Source organism: Oryctolagus cuniculus, chromosome 3, assembly GCF_051225735.1.
Source record: "Oryctolagus cuniculus isolate XC-2025 breed Fujian yellow rabbit chromosome 3, ASM5122573v1, whole genome shotgun sequence".
In the NCBI taxonomy this organism is placed as follows: Eukaryota; Metazoa; Chordata; class Mammalia; order Lagomorpha; family Leporidae; genus Oryctolagus; species Oryctolagus cuniculus.
Window position 1 is genome coordinate 82,164,511 of NC_142869.1, and position 12,148 is coordinate 82,176,658.

General features: G+C 44.7%; 1 protein-coding gene across 21 annotated transcripts in view; it reads right to left on the bottom strand.

Moving 5' to 3' along the window:
- MARCHF7 (membrane associated ring-CH-type finger 7) overlaps positions 1-11,660 on the bottom strand; it is a 50,342-nt gene extending 38,682 nt beyond the window's left edge. For 8 of the 21 annotated variants that reach the window (XR_016230850.1, XR_016230849.1, XR_016230848.1 and 5 more), the window contains exon 1: positions 11,506-11,643. The gene's annotated coding sequence lies outside the window, so the exon portion shown is untranslated. Of the gene's footprint in view, positions 1-10,093; positions 10,165-11,505 lie in introns of all 21 variants that reach the window. The other 13 variants (XR_011387287.2, XR_011387286.2, XR_517060.5 and 10 more) reach the window with 3 other exon arrangements.
- Positions 11,661-12,148: the final 488 nt, after the last annotated feature.

Here is a 12,148-nt window from a genome sequence, read left to right on the forward strand (position 1 = left end):
ATACCAGGTTAGGCTGCTGACTGGACTGCAGAATGCCTGGAATCAAGTCCTACCTCTGCTTCTATTCCAGCTTCCTGCTAATACACCAAGGGAGACAGTACTTGGATTCCTACCACCCATGTGGGAGACTTGGATGCAGTTCTTAGCACCTGGCTTCAGCCTGGCCCAACTCTGGTTTTATGAGCATCCGGGAAGTGAAGCAGCAAACAGCTCTCTCTCTGCACCCATTTTAAACAGGTATCTTTACAAAATTAAAACAAAAAACAAAAACCCTTTGCTGTTACCTTGACGTTTCTTATAATTTTATCTTTGAACTCCTGTTTCATAAGTTACCTCTATATCTAGCAGAGAAACAAACTTTGAGTTTACTTTGAGTAGGCCTGATAGCCAACTGTATACTTTCTATCTGGTCAGCCTTAGCACATCTACCTCTCCTCCCACTTACTATTTCTAATTAGAATCAGGAGTACCATGAAAAATTAAAACTTCATGCAAAGTAGAAAAACACCTCAAATGGGACAACAGAACAAGACTCTGGGCAGAGAAATATGTGTATCAATGCTTTCCCACTCAATCTGCCTACAGCATTCATCACTGTTACCCAACCTTCACGATACAATTCGTATTCTCTTTGAGACTCACAGAAGATAATAGAAATCCACTGGAATTTGATGCTTTGTGGTCCTCATCAACACTCTATGACAGTAAGGGCAGGAGGTACTTCAGAGCTCTAACAGGACACTTTCTGCTCTCTAGAAGCTGCTCAGGATGTATAAAAAAATGAATCAAACAATCTTAAGATTAATATTTGGGATTTTCGTTTTACTGAACTTTTCAACTTCTGAGATGACATCTATGGATGAAGGTTCTCTGAAAGTGGTATTTACCTAACCAGCTATACTTTACTCTGTCAAGTGTACCCTTACTTTAAGGTGCTTTAATAGTGGCTGACAAAAGTAACAAGAGTAGAAAACAGATATTCACACAAACTTCACAATTTATGTGGTCTGTTCATCCTAGAAACCTGTGGCTTGTTTTAACTACTTTAAAAAAATTAATTGCTTATTTTATAGGTAATTTCATTCTGCCAGGCTTCCTAGGAAACCTTGAAGGGCTCTTTTGAGCAAATTCATGTTTTGGGTGGCCTGCTGAACACTACAACGATATTCAGATTACAAAAATATTTTTCTATCCATGAGCTGCATTAACTCATTAAGTGGAAATAACCTTGCCTTAATGTTTCTTTTAGTCTAGGTAAGAGGCCTAAAGGAATTGCATCCTGACACGTAAAATTCTGAAATTAATTCTGCACCTGATATCAAGATCTCACAGTCACCACTGAAAAACTCTCAAATTTTCCTAGGATATAGACAAATCTAATTTGAATTTTACAATGTTACTCAGCAAGGCTTTCCTTGGGCTATATTTCAGGCCTACTCAAAGTAAACAAGTTTGTCTCTATACTAGGTTGAGTCAAAAGAGGAATTCCTCATTAATAGATATGTTTTCTGGGGCCGGCGCTGTGGCTCACTAGGTTAATCCTCTGCCTGCGGCACTGGCATCCCATATGGGCACCGGGTTCTAGTCCCAGATGCTCCTCTTCCAAGCCAGCTCTCTGCTGTGGCCTGGGAGGGCAGTGGAGGATGGCCCAAGTGCTTGGGCCCCTGCACTCGCATGGGAGACCATAAAGAAGTTCCTGGCTCCTGGCTTCGGATCGGCACAGCACCGGCCGTTGCAGCCATTTGGAGAGTGAACCAATGGAAGGAAGACCTTTGTCTCTGTCTATAACTTTACCTGTCAAAAAAATAAATTTTTCTTTTATATTTCATCCTTCTGTGAATGGTTCCTCTCCCAATCAAACTTTCAATTGCTTTCCATTTTTTTAGACTCCTATAGTTTGAATGTGTCCCACCAAAATTATGTGTTGGAAACTCAATCCCCAATGTAACAGTGTTAAGGAGTGGGGCCTAAGAGGGTGTGCTTAGGTCATGAGGACACCATCCAGTCGATTAATGGCAATTATAAAATAGCTTTGAGTTCTCTTTCTCTTCCCTTTCTGCCTTTACCATGGGATAATATAGCAAGAAGCCCTCAAAAGATGCAGTGCTCAATTCTGCAACTGTTAAGAAATTATCCAGTTTTATAACTGTTATAAATTATCCAGTTTTAGGTACTGTGTTTAAGCAGCACAAAACAGAATTAAAACACAGCATAGAGGCCAGCATTGTGGCACAGCAGGAAAAGTCACCACCTTTGATGCTGGCATCCCATATGGACACTGTTTCGTCCACTTCTGATCCAGCTGCTCCACTTCTGATTCAGCTTCCTGCTAATGTGCCTTGGAAAAGGAGCAGCAGAAGGCTCAACTACTTGGGCCACTCACTGCCACCCATGGGGGGAGAACTGGATGAAGCTCCTGGCTTCAGCATGGCTCAGCTCTGGTCATTGCAGTCATCTGGGAAGTGGACAAGCAGGTGGAAGATTGATCTTGATCTCTAAATCTCTCTAGCTCTTTCAAATAAAAATTAATAAATTTTATGAAAAAAAAAAGACACAGTCCAAATTCTTTTCCCTAACATCCAGAACCTCAACTTACCTATTTCTTTTAATTTACAAATGTCACTTCAAAAAAATTCTATCTCCAGTTTCACTCTTTTAAAAAAATTTATTTATTTATTGAAAGGCAGAAATACAGAAAGTGAATGAGAAGAAGCTCTTCCATCTACTGGTCCCCCACCCCTGGAAACAGCCACAACAGCGAAGGCTGGGCCAGGCCAAAGCCAAGAGCCAGGAGCTTCTTTCAAGTCTTCTCCACATGGATGCAGGGGCCCAAGGACTTGGGCCATCTTCTGCTATTTTCCCAAGCCACTAGCAGGGAGCTTAATCAGAAGAGGAGCAGCCAGGACTTGAACTGGTGCCCATGTGGGATGCTGGCACTGCGGGTAGAGGTTTAACCTATGCCGCAGCACTAGCCCCTCCAGTTCCCTCTTAAAAGTTACTTAAGGCCAGCGCTGTAGCTCAACAGGCTAATCCTCCTTGCGGCGCCGGCACACCAGGTTCTAGTCCCGGTTGGGGCACCAGATTCTGTCCCAGGTGCCCCTCTTCCAGGCCAGCTCTCTGCTGTGGCCAGGGAGTGCAGTGGAGGATGGCCCAAGTGCTTGGGCCCTGCACCCGCATGGGAGACCAGGAAAAGCACCTGGCTCCTGCCTTCGGATCAGCGTGGTGCGCCGGCCACAGCGTGCCGGCCACGGCGGCCATTGGAGGGTGAACCAACAGCAAAGGAAGACCTTTCTCTCTGTCTACTCTGCCTGTCAAAAAAAAAAAAAAAAAAAAGTTACTTAACACCTAACAGACTTTATTTCCTGAAACAGTATTTCAGAAATGAGAGGAATAGATGGAATAGACAATAACCATCCTAAAAACTCTGAGCACCAACAAAAGAGGCAGCACTGAGTGCTTACAAGACTGAAGGCAAGCAGAAAACTTGGAAGAGGCTCCCTCCTCTCTACAGCAAAAACACACAGGACCTGCCTATGTGGAAAATCTGAAAGACAATCCTTCCATTTTCCAGACCCTACACAAGTACAAGATGGCAATAAGCTGTTGCTAGGGGAAACTTCAGCCACCTGTTGGACTTCTGCTTATACTGTATACTTTCTATCTGGTCAACCTTAGCACACTCCTCCCTACCACTTATTACTTCCATCTAGAATCAGGAGTACCATGAAAAAGTAAAACTTCATGTAGAATAGGAAAACATGTGGAGCAAAGGGATTCTACCTATTACTTTTCTTAAGTGTAAAGCTTCCTGTAACCACTACTGTCATAATTGCCTATTATGTTGGTCTCAGATTTGGCTTTTTGAATTTGGAAAGTTGTAAATTTCTAAAAGTAGAGAAACAGCAGTGTGATGTCCAAAGGCTTTTCTTATACAACATGTATCCTCTCATCACTCTACAGATTACTATGTCCCATTACTACAATAATGGTCTTGTTCAGATATCTGTAAAGGGTCACAAAGTAGCCCAAACCAAACAACCGGCCTAACAAAAAAAGCTCCAGCCCTATCCATGTTAACAATGGCTACTTCCCACACTTTTAACAGTCTTTTCCTGTATTTTAATATATCCAGTAACAGAAATATATTTAATCCATGTATCAGTAAAATTGATTTCCTGTTATTTTCCAAAATAGGAGACCAAGGATAGGCAGGAAACAAACTAAGCACTACCTAATTTTTAGCACATGAGCCAACTTCCTACTACTTATAGAAGTATAATAAAAAAAGCAAGCGTTAAAGTTTGTCCCTTAGTTTGATCCTCTAATTTCCTTACCAACAAAAAGATGGTAATACCAACTTCACAGTTATATTGGGAACTTTGCTGGCACACAACATGTGGTCAGCAAATACTATCAATTATTAAGTAACACCATCAATGTTAAAAATTTCATACAAACACCTTAGTAGAAATTCTATGCTCTTTTTCAATATTTGAAATTTATCTTTAGCACACAATAAAAAAAGACTAAAAATTTTTATATTTTTTCAAAATATTTATTTGGGAGGCAGAGTTACCGACAGAGAGAGGGAGGGAGAGACAGAGGTCTTCCATCTGCTGATTCTGGCCACACTGGCCAGAGCTGCACTGATCCAAAGCCAGGAGCCAGGAGCTTCTTCTAGGTTTACCACATGGGTGCAGGGGCCCAAGCATTTGGGCCATCTTCCACTGCTTTCGCAGGCCATTAGCAGGGAGCTGGTTCAGAACAGGGGCAGCCAGGACTAGAACTGGTGCCAATATGGGATACCAGTACCACACATGGAGGCCTAACCTGCACTACAGCACCAGCCCCAAAGGACTTAATTTTTAAAGTCATTCAGATTTATATACATGATATTCCCTGTAGGGTAAATAAACACATACAAGCTTACCTACATGTAAGCAATAAAAACCTGGAAAGAGTGAGCCATTATTCAGTTAACTGTATTTCTGGGTGATAGCATTACTGGCATACTTTGTGTTCTTATACTTAGCTTTCCAAAATTTCTTTGATGTACCTGCTTTTACATTGCTAATTAAGGGAAACATTTACAAAAGAAAAATATAATTTTAATAATTTATATTATAATAAAATCCGTTGAGAATGCCTAAGGAGAACAACTGCCTTTCTAAATTGCTGGCTTACAGGGGCAGACATTGTGACAAAATGCTTAGGCTACTGCTTGGCACACCTGCATCCTGTATGCCAGTGTAAGTTCAAGTGCTGCCTGCTCTCCAGCTTCCTGCCAATGTGTCTGGGAAGGATGGCTCAAGTGCCTGGGGACCTGATACTGACAAGGGAGACCTGATTGGAATTCCAGGATTGAGGCTCTGGCCTGGTCTAGCCCTGGTATTACAGGCATCTGGGGAGAGAACCAGTAAACACAATTTCTGTGTGTATGTGTGTGTGTGTGTGTGCGTGTGTGTTTTGCTCTGCCTTTCAAGTAGATGTAAAAATAAAGTTTTTTAAGCTGCTGGTTTACAGTCTTGGCTTCTACATACCACAAAGTTAGTAATAAGCACTAAACAATCAATGAACCTCATGTACCAAATAGCAATCTCTAATAGCAATCAACATTTGACCAATTTTCTTGTTTATAAACCATTATATTATGGTAAAGTAATGCCAATCATGACATTTTAAATAATTCTTATCTTTATACTGGTCTAAATGTGTGGTAATTCATAAAACAAGACTACAAATACCCTACATTTTAAGTATGCAAACCCCTCTGCGATGTAATATTGATGGACTGCCCAGGACAATGTTCTCTTAACATTCTACCTCTTAAGTATGGGATAACCTAGTGAAACTGCAGCTAACAAAACTCATGGGAAGGGGCTGGCACTGTGGCATAGCAGGTAAAACCACGGCCTGCAGTGCCGGCTCCCATATGGGCGCTGGTTCGAGTTCTGGCTGCTCTGCTTCCGATCAAGTTCTCTGCTATGGCCTCGTAAAGCAGTAGAAAATGATCCAAGTTGTTGGGACCCTGCACCCGTGTGGGAAGACCCGAAGGAAGCTCCTGGCTCCTGGCTTCCGATCGGCACAGCTCTGGCTGTTGCAGCCAACTGGGGGTGAACCAGCGGATGGAAGACCTCTCTCTCTGCCTCTCCTTCTCTCTCTGTGTAACTCTGCCTTTCAAATAAATAAATTGTTTTTAAAAAATGCAGGGTAAGTGACATTAGCAAAAGTTGTTAAGAGGGGTGGGCATTTGGTTTGGTGGTTAAGCTGCCTCTAGGGACACTCCCATCCCAGAGAGTACTTGGGTTCAAGTATCAGCTCTGTCCCAATTCCAGCTTCCTACCAATGTGCACTCTGGAAGGCAACAGATGGTTCAAGTAGTTGTGCCCCTGTCATCCACCTGGGATATCAGGAGCTCCTGGCTCCTAAGTTTCAACCTGGCACAATCTTGGCTGTTGCAGGCATTTTGGGGAGTGAACCAGCTGATAGGAGATTTATCTGTCTCTGTCAAACAAATAAAATATGGGAAAAAAGAAAAAAGTATTAGAGCTTCCATTTTCAAACTCTTAAGAGTACCACCCTGACCCATGTCATAAAAGGCCCATATGGAGGGGCCAACGTTATGGCCTCTGCCTGCAATGCCAGCATCCCATGTGGGCACAGGTTCAGGTCCTGGCTGCTCCATTTCTTATCCAACTCCCTGCTGATGCTCCTAAGAAGGCAGCAGAGGATGGCCCAAGTCCTTGGGCCCCTGCACCCACATAGGAGTTCACCCTCCAATGGCCGCCGCACCGCACTGATCTGATGGCAGGAGCCAGGCACTTATCCTGGTCTCCCATGGGGTGCAGGGCCCAAGCACTTGGGCCATCCTCCACTGCACTCCCTGGCCACAGCAGAGAGCTGGCCTGGAAGAGGGGCAACCGGGACAGAATCTGGCACCCCGACCGGGACTAGAACCTGGTGTGCCGGCGCCGCAAGGTGGAGGATTAGCCTAGTGAGCCCTGGCGCCGGCCAATCCATTGGGTTTTGAGATGGTTTTTCATGTAGCAACAGAACAAAACTTCATAATGCAGCCTTTTACCTTCCTACTATTACCATACCATTATTATTATTATTTTTTTTTTGACAGGCAGAGTGGACAGTGAAAGAGAGAGACAGCGAGAAAGGTCTTCCTTTGCCGTTGGTTCACCCTCCAATGGCCGCCACGGCAGGCGCACTGCGGCCGGCGCACCTTGCTGATCCAAAGTCAGGAGCCAGGTGCTTCTCCTGGTTTCCCATGTGGGTGCAGGGCCCAAGCACTTGGCCATTCTCCACTGCACTCCCTGGCCACAGCAAAGAGCTGGCCTGGAAGAGAGGCAACTGGGACAGAATCCAACGCCCTGACCAGGACTAGAACCCGGAGTGCCGGCGCCACTAGGCGGAGGATTAGCTTATTGAGCCGCGGCGCCGGCCACCATACCATTATCTTATGCCCTATCTCCACGAAAAAACTGACTGTAATTGAGTCTAAATCAAAAATCTGTCTTAAATGTCAAGTCAGGTTGCAGGTATTGAATTACATTACTATATGATAAATTTGTAGCATGAAGGCAAGAGTATGAACACAAAATACAAATTATTTCAACACTCAAGAATCTTCCAGAAATACAGTTAATTCCATTATTTACTCATACTCTGTATATCCTTTTGTTTTAAAAATTCTACTTATAGAGAATTTTTCTATTTTTTTTTTTTTTAAGATTTATTTTATTTATCTGAAAGAGTTACACAGAGAGAGGAAAGGGAAGGAAAAGAGAAGGGGGAGGGGGGAGAGGCCGGTCCTCCATCCACTGGTTCACTCCCCAGATGACCAAAACAGCCGGAGCTGTGGTGATCTGAAGCCAGGAGATAGGAACTTCTTCCAGGTCTCCCACGTGTGTGCAGGGGCCCAAGGACTTGGGCCATTTTCTACTGCTATCCCAGGCTATAGCAGAGAGCTGGATCAGAAGCGGAGCAGCCGGACTCAAACCAGTGCCCATATGGGATGCTTCAGGCCAGGGCTTTAACAAGCTGCACCACAGCACCGGCCCCGAATTTTTTTTTTCCTTAATGGAAGTATTTTAGTGTCTTATTCCTAGTGAACATGGACAAAGGAGGTAAGGAGTGGTCAAATGCTGGAAGTGCTTCATAAGCACAGATTCTCTTGGACCTTTAAAAAACAATCTCTTGGGTTTTAGCTGACATATATTTAACACACAAAAATATAAGTTTTTAACAACAGGAAGATGGAAAAAATCTTTTCTCTGAGAAAAAAGGACTGTTTATAAAGGACACTTCAGAAAGATAACCTGTTGTCCTTAAAGTGAATTTAATCTGTAGGTATCACATTTCAATCTTCATTCAGTAACTGAAAACCATTTTCTGATTCTGCAAAATGAGAAACATGTGATAACTAGCCTTTAAAAGTTCAAAACCTGTCATCTTTAAAGTTATTGGTGAAAGATGATCTTAAAATCAGGTGTTCAGCTTAGCCTAACCACTAGAGTCACAGAGAAATGTATTTGGGAACAGGAAAAACCAGCTCTGACAACTTAACCTCATGCCAGACGAGACAAGGTAAAAATTAAGCACCAGTCAACTCTCAAATTATGAAATAATTTTATCCCCCTCAACCTTTTGGGGCTCATCTTAACAATTAGCAACTATATTAAAGACAGAATTTCTGTAATGGATTTGTGAGAAGATAAATTATTTCATTATACTGAAATTCTGCTTTGATGAATTCAAGGATTCTTAGTGGGAACTCAAGATCTTATTAATTTTAAACTGTAATCATTCTAATATGATCAGCTGTTCAGTTATTTAACAGTTAAAAAGACTCATTAACTTTACGGGGCTGGTGCTGTGGCACAATGGGTTAAAGTCCCCGCTGCTCCACTTTCAATCCAGCTCTCCGCTATGGCCAAGGACAGCAGTAGAATATGGCCCAAATTCCTGGGTCCCTTCACCCAAGTGGGAGACCTGGAAGAAGCTCCTGGCTTCAGATCAGCTCAGCTCTGGCCGTAGCGGTCATTTAGGGAGTGAACCAGTGGATGGAAGACCTTCCTTTCTCTCTCTCTTTGGCTCTACCTCTATAACTCTTTCAAATAAATAACAAAAATGAGGTCTAATATAAGCCTGTGCATTTCACTTCCCCATTTCCCATTGCTCTTTATTACTGGCACTTAATTATTTGTATTAACAGAAGAATGTATCACCAAAGATAATCTAAATATCATTTATTTGGCTCCTCCATTCCACAGCACAGAGCACAACTTTCCAACTGAATACAGAAGATCTTCCAGGTCAAGCTTTCATCTCCTATTCAATTTATGTTTCAATTAGGGGGACCAAATTTTCATTTTTCTAAAAACAAACCATGGTATCATGACGCTGCAGTTTCTTTTTCAAGTCCTACACATTCTTCCCATCTTAGTTCACGCATCACTTCCTGCAAAATTTTCCAAGATTAAGCAACTCTCCTGAATGCTCATCCTACTATATGAAAACACACGTACATAACAACACTGGTTGTTTATACATGAGCCTGATGACAACACTCTGAGTTGTAAAGGACAGAAGCTCTATCAAAACTCATTCTAGTAATGTGAAGATCTAAAATCTAGTAGCCAGGTTAAGAGCAATTATCAAAAAACGCTTTCATATTATTTCTTAAATTTGCACAATAAAACTATTTTCCTAAAACAGTATTAAAATGGGACAATTTTTGAACACACACTAGATGTTCTCTGTGTGCCGTAGATACCGAGTGGACTAAAAATTGTCTACATGTAAGTCATGGATGTTGTTTTTGGTCCAAGTTGACAATCTGACACTTTAATGTAGAACCTAGGAGTTCAGGAGTGTCTTTGTGGTTTAACTGGGAAAATAAGCCAACATGGCAGAAAAAAGAAATCATTTGTACTCAAGAACTCTTATCCAATGAGTCATCTGACCCAGCAGGAAACTGAAGAAAGCAACCCCAAGACTATGCACACACTGACCCTGCTTACATCTTTGATAGAATTTAAGGTAAGAGTTGTAAAAAAAAAAAAAAAAAAAAAAAAATTCTTACCTAGAAAACGTGGGTTAGAGAATTATATATGTTCTTGGTGCAGGAAGCAGTCAGCACTCGGGAGGACATTACTGGTGGAGGAAGTTTCAAGCATTTGAACAGAATTGTTGGATATAAACACCTGGACTCGAGCTTTCAATTCCAAGTGTTTGTGCTCAGTAAAAAACTCACGCTATTCATGTGCCCCAATGTTGGCTGCTTCACACCCTAACCTCATCTAACCTTATCTTCACCTCAACTCTAGGAACTAACTATTCCTGAGGAAACCTGGAGAGGTTAAGTAACTATGCTGAAAACCAAATATCAGACCTCGATCTTCAGACTCCAGTGCTACTGTCTCATGCACCCCTCTTTCACTAAATGCTGTACAGCTGTTAAATGAAACACTGACCTCATTTCCGAAACAAAACTGGTACTTCACGAAAAAACCCTAGTTACACTAGGTGCCAACCTCCTTTCCAAGAGAATGCGCTTTGATTTTTTTTTGCAATTTAAATTTCAGTTTTAACCCGACCTCTTCGTATAAAGGCAGATGGAAAATAATAAAAAATCAAGGAACAGTCTTACCAAGCCTTACTAAATTCAATTTTACTTGGCACATTTACTATTAACGAAGAGTGCCGAACAGTGGGCAAGAGAGGTCTTCCGGTGGATGAATACTGACTTCTAGAAGCACGCAGAGCCTAATATTAAGGAAAGTATCCGCCGGTGTGTGTACACACGCATCGCCACTACGCAGTTTCACCCAAAGCAGGGAGCAGTCTACTACTACTCGCGCCTGCCATTTTTTTTTTTTTTTTTTTTTTACTTCTTCCGCCAACAGGTCCGCTGTGGGTACAAGTCACCACCTCGTTCAACCTGAGGGAAACGCGACTTCCCACGGCACAAGCAGCACTCCCCAAGTGTCGCTCCGTGCAAGCACTGCGGCTATGAGCACGGAAGCTGGGGCGGGGTGGGGGGGGGGAGGCACAAAGTCGCTTCGATTCGATTCGAGACTGGGTGGGCCGAGCCCTGACCGCCTTTCAAGGCGTACTCACCCAATCAATCACCTCACTCAGGACACCCCCGGTTCGCAGGGCCCCCGCAGCCCCCTGCTGACCCCCAGTCGAAGGCCGTCCAGGCCGAAGTCGCGCTCAGGCCCCTTCCCCGCCACCCGTCCGAAACGAAGACGCACAATCTGCCCCTTCACCCGTCACAAACTAGCGCACGGGACGAAAAGCAGTAGGCAGAGGAGCCCCGCGCCAGACGCCCTTCGGCCCCAGGGAACCCGACCCCGCTCCTCCGCCCCAGCTTGCGAGAGCGCGGCCCCCGCGGCCCCAGGCCTGCGCCTCATTTCTTCCCCTCCCCCACCGGCGGCCTTGCCTCCAACCAGCTCCCCCGGAGGGTGAAGCCCGAGCCCCGCAATTTATTACCCCTGCTCCGAAGCCGGCGCTGAACAGGGCGCGTCGCGCTCACAGCGACCCCACTGCCTCTCTCCGACTCGCACTTCGAGTCCGCTGACTGAGGAAGAGCAGTCAACAGCGAAGCACAATGGCGCCCGGCCCTCTCCCGGATCCGGCGCAGAACCAGCCGCCACCGTTAAGTGCCCCTCCCTTCCCCTCCCCGACTTCGCGGACTCCCTCGGCTTCTCGCGAGAGTGGTGGCGCTGCGGGAACCCGAGAGCTGCGGGCGGGCTCGACGTACCCCACCGCGGGGTGGTGCTCTGACTGCGGCAACCGTTGACGGGCTGCCCCCCGGGAGGCAGCGAGGCACCACTGGTAAGCGGCTGCGATCTGGTCGGCCGGCTTGCTGGCGGCGGGGCCGGCGAGTGTGCGGGCGCCGGGATCGGGGCTCCGGAGGCCCGGCCCGGCTTGGCCGTCCTTGCCCAGCCGGCGAGGGGGCTCTGAGGCAGCCTGGTTGCTGTCAGGTGCGGATCCTCGCCCACAGGCTCCGGCCTCTCGGACACACCTGCAGGGCCCAGTGTTCAAAATACTACCCGGCCCTTTTTTACCTTTTTCTTTCTTTTTTTTTTTTCTTTTTCTTTTTGGCGCTTAATAAGTGGCGCAGTGAGTGTAG